Here is a 3,031-nt window from a genome sequence, read left to right as displayed (position 1 = left end):
CCTGCAAGAGAAAAATTTAACAAAACTTATCAAATTCCAGAATTCCAAAAGGAGAATGTAATTAACCAATCTGTAGTGCATAGAAGGCAAAAACAAACCAAATGAAGGAAACAAAAAGAGATGTTTATTAGAGAATAACAGTACATTGAATCTACTAGGAGCAGTGATACCTAGCTTAGCATAGTTTACTAAATAATTAGCACTGCATGCAACTAACATTATTTAAGTGAACTATGATCCAAGATCAATAGAATCCATGCAAAGTGCATTACATCCATTAACATCTTGAAACAATATATTCATGTAATTTTCTATGCCATTTTCCAAACTGCATTACCTTTGAGAATTTGGTATGCACAATATGCTTTTCCATTTTGCAAGTAACAAGTTGCCAGGAGCTGCAAATTGATCTGCAATAAATAGACCCATGACAAAAGCCGCATAAGTGAAAGTAAAAAACATAGGTTCAAAGTCTTCCAATTAAAACTTGAACAAAAAGAATTGGATCATCATGATGAGTTATGGTAGGGTGAATTGTTTGTAGAGCTAAAACAATTCCATAAATTCCTCAAAATAGAAATCACATACGCACAACTTTAATAATTACATAGGACACCTAAAAGAACCAAAGTGTCAATCAAATAAGTGTAGATTAAGAGCTATAGCATTCACTACATTCTAGCTGGAAAAATAGATTTTTCATTCCATTTCATCAATATAAAGAGAAAATCTAACAAATTTAGCTGCAATGCACCTGCAATTCACGGGTAATTTGCACTGCTCATCCAAGCAAAAGTATATAGAGCAAACTATTAAGAAATCAAACTGCAGTATATAGATGTTTTGTATATCAATATACTATGGATCATACACAAAATGCCTTTACAAGCTCTTCATTTCATTATTCTCAAGCAATCACTAACATGCATATAGATTAAATGAGTGATGCGAAAACTTACCACATGTACTGGAAGTGTTTGTGGATCCACAAATCTGAACTTATCAACCTTGTTTTCTTTTTTCATCTTTTTGAAGAGAAACCTTCCATTCAAGCAAAAAAAATGTTAGTATGCTAATACAAATAAAATGAAAAAAATGAGTGATGCGAAAACTTACCACATATAAGCAACCAGACAATTAGCAGATATTGACTCCAACTCATAAAAAGGTGTGATATCTTCAATGTTCACTAGCAATTTGTACCTAATATGCCAAGATGAATAAGTACAATCATATGGCACAATTCAGCAGCAAGAGCAGCAGATGAATAAGTCTATCAAATCTTTCTTGCAACGTAGTTACCTTTGCTACAACTGTAAGTGTAACACATGCCTGACCCTTTATCTCCAGCTCTTGGATCTGCTTCCAAGACTCTACCAATAGGCCCTGCTGCAGCACTAAGACCAGCACCTAGAGAAAAATGCATTCGGCTGCAAAATGTCTTAACTGCTTTGGAACCATGAAGTACGATGATGTAGTCCATCAACTCCCCTCCAATCTAGTGTTGTTAAAAAAACAAAAATGATCAGATGAGGCAATCACTTAACCTTAAAGTTAGTTTGCTGAATAGTCGTACTCCAGGAAAGTTAAGAACTAAAGGCAATTTATAATTTTCAAATTGCTAAAAAACTGATAATTTCCAGTATGAATCTTTGCCATAAGTTCATTTCATATTTCAGAAAATGTCAATTGTAATGTAAAAACAACCAGAAATTTGTGATGGTATTTAAATATTATTGGAAATAGTCATGCACAAAGTTCAATGGAGAAATAAGATCAAAGTAGCCACGGCTTGAAATCTCATGTTGTGCTAGACTGGTCAACATGACATGTACCATTCCGATCAATTTAGAATCCAATATTGATCAACACAGATAACCTATCATGTGCCACCCGTGTAGTTCATGTCAATGAGTGTGTTGTGTTGATCCTTGACGTGCTTCGGCATGCTTCAACACACATCAAGCAGATTTTTTAAAAGTTTTTTAACTTGTTTTCCAAAATTATAATTCAATTGATTGTCAAATTATTATAATCTTATTTTAAAACTATACAAATTAAGTAGAAGAAAATTATACGAGTAAAACTTAATATGAATTTTTCTCAACATGCACTGAAGTAAAAAAGGAAAAAAAAATCATCTCTACTTTAACTATCTAAATTGATATAGTTTATTAAAAGTACAAAAAAAACTCAATGAGAAAGAATTAAATGAGTAAAACCTATCTCAATTCATCTTGGCATATTAAACACGTGTCAACTCGTATGGGGTTTCAAGATTGTACGTAATCTCAAATTGTAATGGGAGAAGTCAGGACCTTCCTGTTGCTGCTGTTCTTCTAATTTCCTGGATTCAGAGGCATAAAAATAGCAACTGTAATAGTGATTTAATATGAACAAGCAGCATAGATAGTCATAAGATTCGAAAAGAACTGGTAAGAAGAGTATCATACCTTCGCTTTCGGTGTCAAAGATTGTATATTAACTTCTCCATTAAAGAAATCTGATTAAAGATTGACAAAATGTGAAAAAGAAAACATGAAAATTGTAAAAGAGAATAGAGGATGAAATGGTGCTAACAAAGGTTACATGGTCTGGCAACAATCCGACATTCTTCATGAGGATGAAATGGTGGAAGGCCCCTTCAGGGTCCCCATTTTGTGCTCTTCCTGCAATCACAGTATGGCAAGAGACCACATTGAGGAAAGGCAATCCTCTCAGAACCCTTTCTCCTTCTTCAAGATGACCACTTCTCATGTACATGTGAGCTAGAGAGCTCCCAACACACATGTCCTGCTCAAACCCATTGATAACCACGAAGGCATGGATTTGGTGACCAGAACCTGCATCCTTCAATCTGGCACAGCATCGCAAGGTGCTCCCCAAACCAAACTCATCGGGACGCAGGCCCTCCCTCCTCGACCTCAGGAAGCACTCGAGTCCCTCCTCGTCGAGCTCGAAGTGAGCCAGCCTGGCAATCATGGCATTCCAGGTAGCGAGGTTCCTCTCTGGCATTTCATCGAACAGCTTG

The 3,031-nt window shown here is 35.4% G+C and overlaps 1 long non-coding RNA gene across 1 annotated transcript; it reads right to left on the bottom strand.

Moving 5' to 3' along the window:
• Positions 1-2,301: 2,301 nt before the first annotated feature.
• Positions 2,302-2,823, bottom strand: LOC122053543. The gene is made up of 3 exons (XR_006132225.1): positions 2,581-2,823; positions 2,454-2,503; positions 2,302-2,374 (listed from the first exon to the last, which is right to left on the bottom strand). It is a non-coding gene; the product is annotated as an uncharacterized LOC122053543 (long non-coding RNA).
• Positions 2,824-3,031: the final 208 nt, after the last annotated feature.

Source organism: Zingiber officinale, chromosome 3A (genome assembly GCF_018446385.1).
Source record: "Zingiber officinale cultivar Zhangliang chromosome 3A, Zo_v1.1, whole genome shotgun sequence".
Classification (NCBI taxonomy): domain Eukaryota; kingdom Viridiplantae; phylum Streptophyta; class Magnoliopsida; order Zingiberales; family Zingiberaceae; genus Zingiber; species Zingiber officinale.
Note: the sequence above shows the minus strand (reverse complement) of the source record. Positions and strands in the feature narration are given on the sequence as shown.